Raw genomic sequence first — 18,375 nt, 5'->3', positions numbered from 1 at the left:
ATGCAGGGAAGCCAGAGGAACTATATCAATGATTTGTATAACACAGATAACCCTGCTAACTGTAAACAACCATTAGAACGCCCCGAGCAACTAATAAACAAAGTGTATTACTGATCTTTAAACATTTTAGAGGCACCATGTCATGGTAATTCTGGGTTTTAAATGCAAAACACTTTATTGTCATCTTGCTTTAATGGTGTTATATCTAATAATGGCTGTGCATCAATGGCTGTGCAAGATGTTTGTGTGTGCTGTTGTATTGTATCTGCAGAGAAATTGGGGGATGGGAATGGGTTTAGAGTAAAGAAAGGCATGCTGTTAGCTGTTTGCAGGTAAACTAATCTGAATACATTAATGATTATGGGGTTATCTCCTGTCCTTTCAAACGGTTATCTCCTGTCCTTTCAAAGTAGAGAAGCTGAGTAGGGAGGGGGGATGGGATAAAGTGTCTCACACTCTTTGAGGGGGAGGTCAGTTTGCCATGTTTTGTGGGGGAAGGGGCACAAACACAGAGGGCCACCGGGCCCCTCTTTGGGTCTCCATGGAATGTAATTGAGGCTCTCTCACTCAGAAAGACATACAAACAGACCAAAAACACACACTACAAAAATGCAGGAAAAACTATTTGTGTTCTTTTAAGAACTGTTGGTGACTTCATCACTTCACCAGGCTCTAACATAAACAAACCATCTGCATTGATCTGAGTAATCCACATGTAATCATGATTTTAAAATATATATTTGTTGTGACTAATTCACGAATAACCTATTATCAATCCTTATAGTTGTGTAACAATTCAGGAAATACTCTTGGTCTGTCAACACAAGCTTTGTCTGAGTAACTTTTGTGAATTGGTTGCACAACAGATAATGCTATGACTTTGGTAATGAACCTCCTCAGTTGCTTTGCTTTAACCAAATAATTTGTATGGACAACTATGTAGGCCTACTACATGCAAACCCTTGAATGTTTTCACCTCAAAGTTTGTATAGACTGATTGCAAAATTATTTGCAGACAGGAAAGAACAAGTAGGGAGCTAATTACCAACTCTGCCTCTTCTCTTCACCCCCCTCTCACCCTACTCTCCCTCCATGGTTGGACCGTACTCCCTCCTCAGTAGTAAACATTTAAAACTAGTGTGTCTGAGAGATCACCATGGAGACAGTTTCTACCATCCTCTGTGGATACTCAGGGGCCGACGGTGGCTCCACACTCACTTCAATTAATACATCTGACACTGGATTCAAAATCTGTGTGGCATCAGGCTGCACATGATGGCATCTAAGTGAGTGGCATTTACAGACATAATTGCAAGGTACTAAAAACCCAATTGTGTTGCAGCGGATAGAGTGCCCCGTTTAACATTATGGAGACTATAAATCACATTTGCAATTTAAAATGTGGGCATTATATTTATTTCTGTTTTACACATCGCTCACCCTGTCAAATTGCCTTTTGCACTGTTCAGCTTCATTAGAAGTCTACCATCATACAATTTGTTTAAAGGCCAAATGCCCACGTGGGTTCTTTTTAATATTTAAAAACAGTGATTCATTTATATTAAGCAAAAAATATCGTTATAATTTTATGTAAAAATGAATAGCATTATAAAGCAATACTCTAGGGGTATGACAAGTAATTTGCATAAAGCTGCTTTCCTGCCGGCCTATAAATAAGTTTTGTAATCTCTCCCCTAATAATATCAGTGACTGCTGCTCATATCGCCTATGGGTATTGCTCTACGTGTAGTTCGCATAAAGAACATGTCCAACCGTTCGAAGCGTCTTTCAAAGGGAAACCTCCTACATTACCCAGAATCCCTTTCGCTCTGCTTACAAACTGGCTCCCTCCGCTCGGGGAGTGTTTCGCATTTAAACAAACACGGTCCTGCCGAAGATGGCGGAGAGTTTGTAGAGGCGTAAAAAGAAACTGCTCTACTCAATGAAAGCGTCGACGCCGGTGAGTTTTCTGCAGTTAGTTTATGTTTTATTTATACATAAGTTTTGAACAGGGAGTGTAGTGTGTGTTTGAAATGTGCACATTAGTCCCAGAGAGATAGTCGGTGTTGCTCCGCTTCCGAGCAGGCTGTGGTTTTATAAGCTACCGTGATACAACGAGCCACCTTACCGCTGTCTGTGTGTTATGGAAGATCTGTTATGATATCAATGGCTCTTAAACTTTCAATAGAATACTGTTTTACATTAAGCCTGGCATGTTTTGCCTTTTCTACCGGTTATTTTTCCTTTAGCTACAAAGTTTACGAGATACAGGCTCTCTGATTCACTGTAGCCTAACGTTAGCTGTTATTGCTCCACACTGATATGAGTAAACTCGTTTGTGTTTAAAAACCTATATGTTAACTTTGTAGAGACACTGGGCTGTGTTCAGCGTCCACAACACTATAGATTACCTTTGGAAACAGTTTTTTCCTTTTTCCCCCAGCAGTTTTGATACACACGGGGCTGCAGGAATTGTGTGTGTTCACAGCTCAACGTTAGTTACACCGCAGTCGTTTTCTTGGCTGACATAATACAATTGTTTATTGGTCATTTGTTACGGTTGTTCAGCCTGCACCGTTAGTTTAACGCAGAGTTAACTGGTTTTAAACCCATGTATATTCTTCTTTGATATATTTTTGCACAATTCTGCACACATGTTTGCACAGCCCTCCACTTAAATATTAAAAAAATACTGCAGTTTGTCATATATTCACATTGTACTACGTTTTTAAGTTTATTTTGTATTTTTACATTCGGTGTAAATCCTTCGCTTTATTATAATTTTTTGAATGTTAAATCGTTTAAAAAAAAAAAAAACATTTTCTTTTTATAATCGTTATGTTTCTGACCATACACCAAAGCAAAATCCTTGCATGTGACAACGTACCTGGCAACAAACTCGTTTCTGATCTTCCTTTTGTTGTGAACAAACACCATGCAACACCAGCTAGACAAATGGCCAAACGAGAGGCACAAAATGTTCGTAAAATAGGTTTTTCTTAATCTTCGATACATTTCTGATGATAACCAGCTGCATAACCACCTTGTATTCCACTGTCCTCCTCTGCTGACACCAAACTTGAACTGGTTGGCTCACTCTGGTTTAGAGAATCCTCAGCATCTGTTATGTCTTTGCATAGCTGTAGTGAGATTATGCATCCGTGATTGTAATGGTTGGTATAATGGCCCATCACGGGATGATAAATGTAGCTTTTCACCGCTGATAAATCATATTTAGGTGCATGATGTGTGTGAGGGAGAGACAGGCAGACTGGCTGAAGGAGATGGATGTGTTTCAGTGCAGGGAGGATGATCCCTCTCAGGGTTCAGGTAGAGTCCAGGTTTGCTTTCCCTGTGCTCGACAAGCTGCATGCTGAGTATTTGGGTGGTAAGAGGACATTCTTGAAGAGCGTGCTCATGTGTACGCAGACAATGAGGAGGTATGTTAGTCATTCCACTGAAACGGTTGAGGTATAGGTGTGCTGTCGCTTTCTTCGCCTGGGGCCATCCCAGCCAATACTTGCAGGTATTTACAGCGCAGTTTCCACGTGAGAGATACTCAAAACCTCTTGCTGTTTTTGTTAGATTAGCACACGGTTTAGCTGCCAGGATGTCGCTTACTGATGAATGTTCCTGTTTGTATGATTTCATGCAGGCCAATCAATACGTAATCTGCAATATCTCACTAAAGGGAGCATTTAAATGGAAGGCAGCTGGGAATAAACAAGGGCGAATGGTGCAGTCGTCAGCCGTCAGATGAGCTAACTTGTCTTTATTTTGAGTCTGATGGAATGCCATTACTCAAGGTATTTTTGTAAGTGGTAGAATGGCCACTGTGGGAACCCGTCCAATGAGCTGCTTCTGCTCATATTCTTGGCAAACGGAGCGCCCTGTCCCCCATTCTCTGTCCCTTTATCTCCCACTTTCTTTCTCCCTCACACAGGGTGTCAGGCTGCGTTAACAATGAATCAATCTTTGGGGGGATTCTTTGACTGCAGATGGGGTGAAGAAGTGACTGGGATGCATGGCTTTCGCTCTTTGTCTGCCGGCCCCTGTGCTCTCAATAATTCATTAACTTATCACTTTTTCTCATGGGACTGGGAGAAGTCTCTCTGGTGGCAGATTCTTACATCAGATTGCTGATTGATAATCGAATGAGCACACGTTTAGTGGCATATTCAGTAATAACTCATTGAGGTTCATGTCAAACATTTAAGCATCCGGTCCAAAGTACTATACAATTGTAGAAATATGTTGTTGTTGTTGTTGTTTTTACCAACAGACTAAGGAAATAAATGATATGAGAATCATGTGTGTCAGATAATGCATGGATGTAAAAATATTCCCGTTGTGCCGTTCGTATTCATTGAGTGACGTCTTCAGCTTCTGGGTAATGTTTATATTTTTCAATTCTGTCTGTGTATTGATTGTTTCACTCCTTTGTATGTCCAGAACAACTGTATTTTAAAAACTATACATATGTTTAGATGTATTAGGGCTGATCGATTATGGCAAAAATCATAATCTCGATTATTTGGGTCAATAATTGTAAATGCGATTATACTTTGAAAACATCAATTTATTGGAGAAAAAAAATGTGAACAGTATGTTTTTAACAGTTGATTACCCTGAACTTTAAATATAATTCAATTGGAAAACAGAAGAAAAAAATGTATAATAAAAAAAAAAAAATCGTTTTATTTCAATTACATTGTTTTCGTAATCGTTGCAAGCCATAATCGTAATTGCGATTTAAAATACTATTAATTGAGCAGCCCTAAGATGTATAGATCTATATGGAAGCACTGTACATTCATAAAGGAAACCAGTAGGCTTAATTGGGTTCAAATACTTAAAAACATTTATTACATTTCCCTGATATGTAACAGTCTTGGGTAAATGTGTTGCATTGAGTTTAATAGCTGGTATCACGACAAAGAGGAAAAACACGCTTGCCACTTTCTGATAGCTGTCTCTCCTCTGTCTTTGTCGAGCAGCATTTTTGCGTCAGTGATGTCTGAATACAAAGCATTCTTCAAGTGTTTCGTCAGTGTGTGTGTCTAAAGAGAGACAGAGCGATGGAGATAATACGTTTCGTTACGAGTAACTGCCAATCGGTCATGTGGTATGTGTTCAATTTAAGATGAATGCATGGGTGAGTAGTGGCTCCGAGAGGACTCTTGATGACACACAGAGCTGAAAGCAAAGCCCGATTGTTTACCCTAATTGAAATATGACTCCGGACGTAGTGCCTTTTTGTTAGGCAGCAGTACAGGTAGAGTAGGGTTAGTCAAGGAAAATCCCAGAGCTGATGCCTCTGGAGGATAACTGCTAGCTAGCAATTGTCATTCAGGTATAGAAAACACATATTTATATTAATGTCATCAGAATTTACCACTTTCCAAGTTAAGTTGGAGTACATTGTTACAGGATGCCATTTAGACTTGACTTTACATGCCAGACTGTTTTACAATCACGGTTTAAAAAAGTTTCACGTGGTCATCTCAAGCTGTGTAGAACATCCTGTTTAAACACCACATCTCAAGGTCACTCAGTTTTGTGTTTGTTAACATGGACAAACACAACCCCCACACCAGTGAGTTAGCGCTCAACAGGTAGGTTCTGCCTACCTCTGTAGGGCTAAATATAGAAAACTCTACTCAACAAGACAGTCGTGTTTCCACTGCTAAAATATTTACAGCTACTTTGCCCAAACAAGCGAGAGTGAGAATATGAGAGCTGCCGGAGCCAGATTGTTGTTGACTAGAAGCCAGACAGCCGGCCCACTGAGTCCAAAGTCAAGCGGCGTAGTTTGCACTCTCGAGTCTATTGGAAGTTACATGTCATCCATCCCCTCGGTCCCCTCTTCTTCAATCCTGAGGTAATACCCAAGTGTTAGGCTAGCTCAGCCATATGTGAGCCATGCACACTTCTGAAAGCCAAACGGGCAGCCTGAAGCAATCATTGCACCCAATTCTAGTTTATAACCAGCAAGGATTTGGAACAGTTCACTCTCTGTAGTCCCTGTTGATTGGACGAAGGCAAGAGTTTATTAGGGAAGGGGGTGCCAAGATCTTTGTCCCCCCCCCCCCCTCCCTTCCTTGCCCTTCCTCTTTAACTTCAACTCCCCCTTTAACTTTCGCTCCCCCAGCTGAAGAATGCTCGTAAAACGGGTTCACCTGAACAAGCCAGTGGGAGGGTAGCTCCCTGGCCTAGTTTTGTTACCATTGTAAAATGTTAGCAAGACCTTGTTTGTGTTGTTTAGGGCCCCCTTTTATTAAAAAAAAATGCTTTGGGGGGGAGACAGCGAGGGTGAAAAAAGTTTGGTTTGTGAGATAACTGCTACCAGATGCTCTCCCTGTCTGTTATTGAGGAGAAAGAGAGGTTGGTAAAGAGGGGAAGAGAAAAGAAAGACAGTAAAATGCTACATGGAAAAAGATCCATCTTCTCCTTGTCTGCAATTTTCTCGTCCAATGAATCCTCCATTTAAATACTTATTTTTTTTCAAAGTGTGTTTTTATTTCAGGCTAGATTATTACTTTGCAACGAAAACAACAAGGGGAGTTTGGCGTGGACTACAAAGTGCACATGTTCCAAAATGTCACCTTTGCTGCCCTCAATGCTCCATCCCCTGTAATTGAACTGTGTCAAATGGTTGGTTGCAATTATTCCCTCCTTTGTTTACATTGTGGTCCTCTCCCTCTCTGTACATTTCCAAGATGAAACGGTTGGATGTTGGACCTATGTGCCAATGGGGTGTGGTTTCTGGGTCTGCCTGGATTGAGAGGCAGCTGTGGCTGGCATGGCGCTGCCGTTGTAAGAGGATCCTTGCGTGATGTGACCGTGCAAGCAACGAGCTCTGCGTGTCTCCTGTCGTATAGTTCACCTGTAATTTAAAGGCTCCTTTCATTAAAATCAATTATCGCAAATTGCAGCGGGTGTGCAGACACTTGCTCACGGCCTAGTGCTAGACATCTTTTCCACAAATTGGAATTTCTACTTCATTGCAGCCTTGAGTTCAAAGACAAGTCAAGTTGTGAATGAAAGACTTCAACGCCATCGTTAATGGCTCCAGACTTTCTACAGCATGTCAACACTGGCAAGGCATGTGTCAGATAATTTAGTACTGTCCATTTTTTCCGACAACACTCATTCCTTAATTGGACAGATTTTTTTTCTCTCCTTTCTGAATAAAGTGGAAAATGTTCCCTGCTCCTCGCTCTGCCGGGTGACGTCAGCCTTGAGCGTGTGGCTTGTTGTTAAGGCAACAATCCAATAAAAAGGTTGCCTCCTGACAGTGCCACATCATCTGAAGTTTGCACCAATGCATTATTTTGTATTCCAAATAGCAGTCACAAATATTGGAAATTAGTCCGCTCCAATATTTTGTATGTAGGTGGTTCCAATTTTGGCAAGTGACCGACATGTTTCCATTCAGCTTGTTTCTCGTGGTGCTCGTTTGATTGCCAATGCCATCCTGGAACAAGTGATTCTATAGGACGACTGCGGTATGACTATAATAGGAGACGTTAAGGTCCCTGTTCAATTTGCACCACCGGCTGTATTACCCCGTTCCATGTGGCTCCCCTTATATAGGGCAATTTATGAGTTTGAATTTAAATAGAAATGGCAGAGTTTGACACTTATGGGGGCCAAGCACACAGTAATAAGATCAGTATAAGTGTGTTTTGCCGCAGTGTGGATGAAGTCATCTCGCATGCTTTTGAAGGATTCAATGAATTTCCTTTGACGGACAAGGAAAGTATAGTAGTCATACGTGTTGTAAGGTTTTCAATACTTACAATTGTATATTAAAAAAACTCAATCTTGAAGAGGAAAACAGTATGTTATGATTGGATGTGTAGTTGTTGTTGAACGGTAAAATCTATGTACTAGTTAAGCTTTATAAAGGATGCACAATTAGTTTGGTAATAATTTTGATCGAGATTTGATCTTGACTTAGTACAAAAGTGATGCTTTAGGTTTAATTTAACAACTTATCAAAAATGTGAAGAATTAGACAAGTAATGTACTGCGGGCTGCAATACAGTTGCACAGAAATGCACTATTATCAAACACTCTAGAGTCTAAATAAAAAAACTTAATAGAAACTGATATCTCTTCGGCTTTAGTTTTAGAATAAAACGGGTATTCTTACCAGTGACGCCTATCAATATTATTACATGTTACTTGTTAGACGCTTTTATCCAAAGCGACTTACATTCTTTCTCAATACTGTGGGAAATCCCCACAGGAGCAATTTGGGGTGAAGTGTCTTGCCCAGGGACACAACGACATGCTGACTGCAGCGGGGTTTGAACCTGTGCTCCCCTGATCACAACACCAACGCTCTAATCCACTGCGCCACAGCCACTTTGCTGCTGCTTCCCGACAAATAATAATAATTCCTTACATTTATTATAGCACCTTTCCAGATGCTTAAAGCGCTTTACATATACACACATTACACATAATACATGCAATGGTCACCACTGTGGACAATACCCACGGGAGCAAATCCGGGTGAAGTGTCTTGCCAAGGACACAACGGCCTGACGCAGTGGCGGCAGGAGCGGGTTTCGAACTGGAGTTCCCCAGCACCCCCCACAGACCACTGCGCCACCCGTCCCATGAATACACTTAGTTATGTGATTTGGTTGTTAACGCAGTATGTTGACCATGAACTTTTTTTCTTGGCGTGTGAAAACAAATGATGCACTTTGAATCAAAGGGCGGCGTGTGTCAGCTCGAACAGCATGACTCGTCCTTTGCCCGCTGCCTTCCAGTGTGAGCGACTTGATTAGCAGTGCAGGCTTAATCACTCAGCAGATGGGAACTGAGTGCAGTGGGAGCGAGACAAAAACAAACCCACGGTTGGATTATGGCTCGGCGTGTGTGTCAGGTCACTTTTGATTCAGACTCCTGAGTGTTGTGATACAAGGCCAGCAGCGCTCCTCATTTATTTGTCTCCCATTCTCCTTCTCTGTGTGTCTTTCAGCACGTGGTACTGGTGACCCCTGCATCCAGCCTGTCCTCATAAGTCATTTAAACAAGCTTTTAATAGTGTTAACCTGAACTGAGCGCCATGTGGTGGGCAGAACGCGTTGCAGGCGCTGTCCGGCATTGTAGATGAAGACGTAAACGGAAGGAAAACCAAAGAGTAGTATATTGCACCTTATCAAGTGTACAAGGATTAGTTCAATACATTTTGACTCATTATATATACTCAATCAGTAATTCTGTGTGTTCTATTTCACTAGGATACAAAAATAACAAAAACGGTCTCTTCTTGTGCGTTGATCTCATGGTTCTCAGATTATGAGTTAAGTTGTTTTGTTTTTTGTTGTGCCACGCTTAGTTGTTTTTCACCATGGGATAAAAGAAACCAAGTATTGATAATTTTCCCGAAGAGCATGGCTGCGAAGACAAAAAAACCCAGTCCCGCTCGGCTCTCCGTTACCCCTCGTACCTCTTTTCTGGAATCCTTTTCACCTAGGCTCCGTCAACACGTGAAACTGGCCAGTTGAAGGAAAGGAAAAGCAGTAGTAAAGGGAAAAATGGGAGGTGGTGGGGGGGGGGTAGTTGTGAAACTGGCGTCAGACCATCTTTTGAGTGGAATTCTTTGCGGGGGTTAAAGTTCAGGCGCTGCAGCGTGGCGCTGTGATTGGCTGAGGAAAGGTGAAATGAAAACCACAGTAAACTTTTGACCCCGGCGCAGGAGCTCTGCAGGAACGCCCAGCCCAGCTCTGGCGTGGTGGAACAGAGCCCGCTCTCTTCCTGTGTTTACTCCACCAATCCAACAGGGACGGTGGGGAGAGGAGGAGGAGGAAGGGGGAGGGAGCACAGAGAGAGAGAGAGAGAGGGAGGAAGGGAAGAGGGAAAATCGTCAGAGCTGCAGTCTGAAAATGAAATGAATATCTGTTTTTTTACACAGTGGAAACGTGTACACAAACACTGTTTCTAAAAAGTTAAAACCAGGCAGTGTTTCTTCAAATCAACGTGACATCATTAAGAATATTATCCTAAATGTAATTACAGTGTTGACATATCTTCACTCTGAATTATCTGAGGCTACGTGAGATTTCTCTTCTCCCTTCATCTCCATCAGCTGCTAAAGATGCAAATGTTATCAGAAGGGCCAATATGGCGGCCGATCAGGCCTTGGCGCTCTGGCTCTCCAGATAAAAGGCTGTTTAGTCGTTGATTAATGATCTAATTTCCATAATATTAGCCTTGTGCGATCACAGCCGCCTGCATTTTGTTTGGCCGCTGTGGTCTTTCTGCTGGACGATGGAGTCTCCTCTTATCTCCTCGCTTTATACAGCAACATGTCAAGCTTATGGAAAATGAAGAGTGTTGTTGGAGATTTAGCTGGTTGGATATATGCCGGCGTGCGACCTTGTCTGGTCCTTTTGGTTCTTTGTCCGTATTAATGATGGATAGTTGTAAGAGATGCATGCGTGAAAAACACACACAAACACACACACACACACACACACACACACACACACACACACACACACACACACACACACACACACACACACACACACACAGTGGAATCTGCCATCTCTTTGTTTCCACCTTCATTTATTTTCCCTGGTTTTTCTACATTATGCAGTTTATGTGAGAATAATGGGGAGATGCACACACAGCTCAGACGTGTGTGTGTGTGTGTGTGCGTTGTGTGCGTTGTGTGCGTTGTGTGCTGAGCATGGGTGGGGGATGTTTTTTATAGGAAAAAGCAATACATATGAAGGCAGTTCCTCTCTGCTTTGAAATATCTTCTCCCCCCTCACCACATTCATCTATGGGCATCATGTACACGACAAGTTTGAGGAAAAGCCACAAAGACAAATAAATGTTCTGATTTGTTTTTATGTGCCCTTGTAAAATTATTTTTACGAGACATTTTCTAACATGATTTACGTCAACAATGTTTTTTGCAAATGTGTCGCAGATGAGCTAAGCAGTGTTAACTTTATGTCTCATTTCATTTCTTTAATCTACAAAGATTGCGTGTGACTAATATTATTAGATTAGGGAACTGTTTCAATGTTAAGGACAGTTTAGGTCTTGATTGGACAATCAAGCCAAATTCCATACGGAGTTATGCACCTTACTTGTGCTTTCCTGAAAAGCTTCACACACTTCAATGAGCTTTGGAGAGTGTGCTTTACTGCCTGCTTTCCAAACTCCAACTCCCTCGTTTTTCGTTTGCGTCACCACCATGGTTTTTGAAAGCTGCGCTTTATTCCACTGTGAGCTGCTGCTTGTGTGACTGTAACTCCGACTCGTTGAGGCCTTTCATTCGAGAAACTTGTTTAGTTTGGCTTTGTATTTGTTTTTATTTATGGAAGTGCCAATTTGCAACCCTTGCATGGTTTGAATGGATGGTCACATTTTAGCTGCAGAGGAATGAAGAGGCAGAAACATCTTGTTCCACCACCAGACACGCTACAGACAGACGCAGAGACAAAGCCTGTGTTTTCGTCTTGTTTTTAAGCCTCGCTGGAATTTCACAGCTGCCTCAGCACCTAAATGGAGTCTTTCTCCGAACAATTTACAGCGTCCCTTTTTTCTAAATCCACACTTATACACACATGCTTGACATATGTCCTTTTCATCCCCATCCCTGAATCGCATTGTGTGGCGCCCTCTCCTCTTTATCACACCATTAGACCTCCTGGCTTCAGTTGAGTCGCTCTCGCCCATGTTTCAAATCACATGTAGTGTTGGCACTTGGCAGCATAAAGGGGTATAACTAATGTTCACCAACAAAGGGGCATTTGACACAAAAGCAAAAATGTTTGCTGCAGGAAGTTATCCTTTTTCAAAATTAAGTGGGAATCCCCAAACTGTCAGCATGATGGATGGTTGCTAAACAAAGTGAAATATGTTTCTTAATTATATGAAGCCAAACCAGTAATGTCCTCTATGGTTCCTTTGTTTTTCCTGCCATCATGCAAGGGTAAAATAATGAATGGCTTAAAGTTCAAACACTAAAAGTGCTGTTGCAATAATCATTTGCTAACTTATTCCTTAACTTACAAGACCTTCTGATTACAAATGTTACGTTGCTTTCATTGTCTGTTCGTCCAGAATGAAAACAGAATGATGGAGCTACATTTGAATTCATTCAATTTTCACTCAAAACTATTTGACAAATATTTCTAGGTGCCCATAAATCCATCTTGAAAAGGTTTGGATTTATTTACATTAAGGGTCCCATGTCATGGCCATTTCTACTGATCATAATTCCATTGTTGAAAATAGATTTATATTGTGCAATTTTCCAAACTCACATTGGTTTCTCATACAGCATCTCAAAGTATGTGTATTCACCGTCATTCACTCTCTGTCCTAAACGGCTTGTTGGAGCTCCTGCCCCCCCTCCCTGTGAGCCCAGTGTGCTCTGATTGGTCGGGACGTTGAGAGGCTCGTTGCTGCGATCTGCTGCGAGGAGCAGCAAGCAGCCTCTCGTCGATACAGCGAGAACAAGCTAAATTCATCCTGAGCACACACAAACACTCGTGGCTTGATATTGAGTAAGAAAAGGGTTTATGACGCTGTGAGAATGGGGAGAGCATTTCTCCGCGATCCCAACTTAGCAGCCCGAAAAACGTTTACCCATTTAAACAGTCGTGGTAGATACCTTGTTTGTTTTAAACATCATAAATACACAAACAACAATGAATACTTACAGGTTGTGTACCCGAATCTCCCGCTGGTCCAAACAAAGAACAGCATCGTTCTTCAGTGCCCTACGCTGTACATATCCGGCATGAATCGCTGAAAGGTTTGGGAAACTTTGTTTTGTGAAAGGCTGGCAGAGGGTGTGGCCTCTGGGTATCTCCACGTCAGAGTACCCAGGAAGTAAACAATGTAAAATGAGAAATCTCTAACGAGGCGTTTTGGGGAGGTCTTTTCTGTGTTAGAGTTTTACTCCCTACAGGGTGTACTTTGAGAGTTTTTGACTCTGCAGACCGTTTACATGCATAAAAACCTTCATAACACACAAGGGGAGGGGTAATAAGCGGAAAAGCATGACATGGGACCTTTACAAAAGGTGCTCTTTGACAACTAGGAGTCAATTATTAAGTGCAAAATGACAACAAGCTTTTTATACATCAAACTAATCTGTAATGTGTTTGTCAAAAGTTTGTTTTTACGATCAAACCAATCTAAAGTGTGCGGGACTGTTGATAATTTATCAAAACCCATGATATTTCTTTGAATGTGAAGGATTTTACACTTTATTCATATAGTAGACTATTGTTTTATATGTTAAATAGTGACATGTATATAGGTTTCTTCATTTTTGCGTTACTAATTCTAATTTATTAATGAATGAAGTCTGAAGTCTCCACATTTAGATGTTGAGTCTGGGGTCTGCGTGAGATCCAGTTGCACGCAGCCCAGCGGCTGGCTGTATGCTCAGCAGGAGGCGGAGAAGTTCTTTGAAGCAAAACAGGAAGTCATTCTCTCCTCTTGTTTCTTTTTTGCTCTTGATGTCCCAAATTCAAGTGGACACCTTTTTGTTACTTTATTACCATGTCTGTAGGTCTTTTGGTGTTTTTGAGTGTGTGTGAGTGCAGTAATGATACTAAATGCTTTTAGTAGCTCTTGTCTGCCTTGATTTTGAAAAGAATGTCACTTTTTTGCAGTATATTCCTAAAAAACTGAAGCTATTTAACCAACTCTCTGTTACACACATTCATAGTAAAGAAAGTGTGGGCACATGTGCTTTGGCTGTGTAGGGATCTTTAGTTGTGTATGTGTGCCCCATTCTGTCTGATCTTTGTTTTGGGTGGGCCAGTGTTTATTGTTGGCCCTGCCACTCATTGTCTCAGGGAGCTCAAGTTGCCGGTTTTATTTCAGGCGGAGCAGGCATGTCCTCTCCACTATTCTGGTCCTGACTGACTGACACTGCTGCCATTATGGCCATCAGCCAAACTCCTTTGTGTCCAAATAATTCTCTTTTTACAATAGTGACTGAAGTGTTTTGATTCCACAGAAAATGCAGTGTCATTCACTACCAGAAGTGTTTACCTAAGTAATCTCATCAGCATCTTATCTGTTAGAGAACAGGCTGTTAGAGATCCCCATTGGCTCTCTCGCTGATAGTTGTTAGGCACACACAAAAAACAACACTCCTCAAGGAGCCTCATATAGTCCATTCAAACACATTCAGCTTTTTCAAGCAAAGAGTCCTTTTAGGCCCCGTCCGTTCAGCTCAAGAAACCTGTCCGTCCACACGAGACAGCTGGAAAACGCTGGAGGCGCTGTAGTACATATGCCGGGCCTGTAAGTGGCGCTGTACTTCCGCCACAAAATACACCAAAAGCAGTGAATAAGACCCCCCGAGCATGGTTGCCATGGTTGCCTGGTTGCCCTTCTGGTTATTCTCCGTGGTGGATTTAGTAACATGTAGTTCTCCATGTCCACTTGTTGCTGATGGTTGTGGTAGAGGAGCTGTAGATTTTGCAGTAACATCTGTATCATGGTTAGTAGCGTCTGGAGCACGAACGCAACCCTGTGATCCGCTGTTGTTGTTGTTGTTGTTGGCGAAACGCATCAGCAATGACGCAGGGGTGAGCAGGAGAAGTGGGGAGAGGCAGGGCTATGGCGTCATCAATTCAGGAAATGATCGTATAGGGTTGACCACAACATATTGCTAGACCGTCTAGAAAACTGGGTGGGAGTTTCAGCAACAGCTCTGAATTGGTTTAGTTCCTACTTAAAGGACAGACAAACTTTGTCTCGATAGGCAATTACAAATCAACCATGACAACTATGTCATGCGGGGTTCCTCAAGGCTCCATCTTAGGACCTTTGCTTTTTAATATCTATATTCTACCACTGGCTCAAATTATTAAAAACAGTGATCAAAGCTATCACATCTATGCAGACGACACCCAGATTTATTTTAAAATTACACCGGGAGACTACTCTCCGATTAGAACACTGAGCAAGTGCATTGAGCACATCAATGACTGGATGACTCAGAACTTTCTCCAATTGAACAAACAAAAAACTGAGATCATTGTTTTTGGAGCAAAGAAGGACCGATTAAAAGTAATCGCAGAGCTTCAGTCGGCAGACTACAAAGTAACTCACAAAGCAAGAAATCTAGGTGTAGTGATGGACTCAGACCTGAATTTTAACAGTCGCATTACAACAGTTATTAGGTCTGCCTACTATCACCTGAAGAACATATCTAGGATTTAAAAAATGTCACAACAGAACTTAGAAAAGCTTGTTCATGCTTTCATCTTCAGTAGACTCGACTACTGTAATGGTGTATTCACAGGGCTGAAATCCATCAGAAAGCTGCAGCTGATTCAGAACGCTGCTGCTCGAGTCCTCACAATCACTAAAAGAGTGGATCACATCAGTGCGGTTCTGAAGTCTTTACACTGGCTTCCAGTCGACCAAAGAATTGATTTTAAAATACTATTGCTAGTTTTTAAATCACTAAATGGTTTAGGACCGAGGTATATAAACGATCTCCTGCATAACTATGAACCATCCACGTCCTCTGGGTCGGGCCTGCTCTCTGTTCCAAGAATAAGAACTAAACATGGAAAAGCAGCGTTTAGCTATTATGCTCCAACAATCTGGAACAAACTTCCCGAATCGTGCACGTCTGCTGAAACACTTCCTATTTTCAAATCCAGACTAAAAACATATCTCTTTGCCGCTGCTTTTAATTCAGCTGTTCATACTCACACACACTGCAGTATGCCTTTTATTCATGTATTCTGTACCTGCTGTGTTTATTTCTTTATTTCATTATCATTGCTTTTTTATGCCTGTTTTTAAATGCCATTTAATAATGTGTTTATGCTGTATTTATTCTTAAATGTCTTTTGTTTTTATTTTGTAAAGCACTTTGAATTGTCGCCTGCTGAAAGGTGCTATATAAATAAAGCTATTGTACCTCTACATTTATATAGCCGAACCCAGATGTGGCGCAGCGGATTGGAGGTGGGGCTTAAGACGATTATAAGTGCACATGCTTTGGGCCCAGATCCCTGGAAGATCCTGGTATTTTTAAATCATGTGCCACTACCTGCGGGTTTGGAGTCCCGTTCCGCATCAAATGCAAAAACATATGCAATATTTTAATCTAAATTAAGAGTCTTTGTATGACTAAACGGGTAACAACTCCAGACTATTTCAGGCCAAGAACTTCTTCTTTATTTATTTCTTAAATCTCTCTGAGCAGCAGGTGCCCCATATTTCCACTTCTCAGGAGTAATGTGTACGAAGGCTCATCGATCCTCATTTGCCCATCATTACTCAGTGCACTCAACACCGAGACTGTCTGAAATCATTTCCTCCTTCACTCATTCAGTTCTCTCTAAATGACACGTACTTAATTGTTAGGCGAGCATTTAAATTCTGAGAAAATTCTGGCGATCACTGATCCTTTTTGCATTATCACCGAGAGGTGTAGAGTTGCATGACTGTAATTTGTATAGATTCTGACACTAATTTGTGAAATTGTAGACCAAAACCCAAATGGCTGACAGTAAATATAGTGTATAACATAATAAATAGGGAGTGTTTTCAGACACAGCTTGAAAGATACATGCTAGCCTTCCAGGTAAAACAAACAGCCCATAACTTCACTTCTCACTCCTACAATTATTCTACTCAACTCATTTTGTAATGCTTTAAATTGGAGTAATTGCAGCAACGCCTCACAAACTGATTAAGATCTAAAGCTTTAGTGCGTTTTGATTCAATGCTGAGTACAGCCAAACTTGACAGTCTCTTCTCTGTCATTGTAGACCGCAAATACCTCAGTCCTTCCGTGTACTTGAGTCCGAATGCTTCTCGTTTTGTGCCGTCCCCCTGTTCAAATGAAATCGCAGCCATCATATTTCGAAGCTCGCGCCATTGCCGGGGGAGGGGTTACAAGACTCGCGTCTTGTGCTGCATTCACTTGCACTCGGACATTAGAGATTTTCTCTCATGAATGTCCGATGAGCCACAACTTTTCTTTCAAAACAAAAATGCCAACTGGGGTGGCAGGGCTATTTTTTAGGGTGGCAGTTGCCACCCTGGTAGATCCGCCCCTGATCCCATCTCCTCATCAAATCCAGATCTTCAGCATCATCACCAGTGTCTAGACCCCGGGGGGTTCCCTATATACTCACTAGTGCTGCGTACCGGTACGCCGAACCGGTACTGGACGTAAAAAGTCTCGGTTCAAGTCCGGTTAAAACTGGAACGTCGGGAATCGTTACTTGGACTCGCAAAAAAACTAGCACTTACGTATATTCTCCTTCTTGTTCTAAACCATCTAAAACCTCCCTGAAGGCAGCAGACTCTGAAAAGAGTCAAGGGAAGCTTATAAAAGTTAACAGCATTTAATTACACAAAAGATGCGGTGGTGTACAAATGAAATTGCAAAAGGAGGCGCTCTCCTCATCTCCCGTCAGCCCAGGTCAGCAGGTAGAAGAGTTCAATTCTTGGCTTGCTCTTCCTGTTGTCATCTGAGGCCTTCTCCTATTGGCCGGCGTCGTCGGGGGGCGGGTCCAATGCAATTCCTGCCTTTTTTCTGTTGCTAAATTACATCATTCTGGTGTCTGTGGTTATTTAAACATTCCCTAATAAACGTTATTCAGCGTCAATAAATGAGTGCTAATCCCAGTGTGCTCAGTGTACAACATCACATGTCATTTCACCTTTGATTCACGATTTGAAAACGTAGCATTTCTCCACACGCTAATGCTAACCGGAAGTGAAGAATTTTCAGAATAAACGTATTAAGTTAATTGTGTGAACTTCCGTTTTTTTTTTTAGAATAAAACTGATTTAAATTAAATGGTGTAATTAATTCAAAATTATTCTAACAGTATGTATGTACATCACTATGTATGTAGTATGTACTGTATAATGTACACATGTAGAGTTGTAGAAAAGACATGGTGTGCAGACAGTACAGTACACTCTGACTGTACAGTCACTACAGTGTAGCCTATACTGTATAGTAGGTGTGTAACAGTGTAATGTGTGTAGTCTACTCTACACTCTACCTTTCAGCAACGCTTTAGGGATTTAGGCTCAGTCAGCTCAGGGACTCTTTGGTTACTTTAGTTTGGTAAATGAAATACATGTTTGAACTTTGTAGTAGTTCACCGTAGTTGCTGTCATAAGTCATTTGTAGACTGATGTTTTTTTTACATTTGTACTTTGTAGAGAAATGTAGACACAAGTTGGAAGGGAGCACAATAAACCTGACGAGTTTGAATTTGAGTTGATTATGAGTTTATTTTCAATTGATAATTAGCTCACAATAAGTTCACTTTAGTTACTCACACAACTTGACACAAGCCATGGGTTCAGGTCCGGACTTATAAG

General features: G+C 41.5%; 1 protein-coding gene across 6 annotated transcripts in view; it reads left to right on the top strand.

The window, feature by feature from the left end:
• The first annotated feature begins 1,871 nt into the window (after positions 1-1,871).
• LOC117446440 (nuclear receptor coactivator 3-like) overlaps positions 1,872-18,375 on the top strand; it is a 37,868-nt gene continuing 21,364 nt past the window's right edge. For all 6 annotated transcript variants that reach the window (XM_034082600.2, XM_034082601.2, XM_034082603.2 and 3 more), the window contains exon 1: positions 1,872-1,960. The gene's annotated coding sequence lies outside the window, so the exon portion shown is untranslated. The remainder of the gene's footprint in view (positions 1,961-18,375) is intronic.

The sequence above is a fragment of the Pseudochaenichthys georgianus genome, chromosome 5, assembly GCF_902827115.2.
Source record: "Pseudochaenichthys georgianus chromosome 5, fPseGeo1.2, whole genome shotgun sequence".
Taxonomy (NCBI): Eukaryota; Metazoa; Chordata; class Actinopteri; order Perciformes; family Channichthyidae; genus Pseudochaenichthys; species Pseudochaenichthys georgianus.
The sequence above is the reverse complement of the archived record's forward strand: the minus strand, read 5'-3'. Positions and strand labels throughout refer to the sequence as shown.